The following is a 226-nucleotide window of genomic DNA, read 5'->3' as shown; positions in this document are numbered from 1 at the left end:
ACAGGAAATGCAAAGTTTAGATACTTAAAGACCCCTGCCCCACTCTATCTACATCACTGGACAGGGCCAATATTTTGTGTGGTAATCTTTAAGGTGACTGATGGTAACCATCTATCTTTTCCGGCAGGGCATTTGCTGTGTACTCGAGCAAGTTGTGACACCTATACATGGTTTCCATCATGAAGGGACGGCTTTCCATGACAGCTATAACTATGCCCATCAATAA

This window comes from Penaeus vannamei, unplaced genomic scaffold (genome assembly GCF_042767895.1).
Source record: "Penaeus vannamei isolate JL-2024 unplaced genomic scaffold, ASM4276789v1 unanchor3560, whole genome shotgun sequence".
NCBI classification, from domain to species: domain Eukaryota; kingdom Metazoa; phylum Arthropoda; class Malacostraca; order Decapoda; family Penaeidae; genus Penaeus; species Penaeus vannamei.
Note: the sequence above shows the minus strand (reverse complement) of the source record.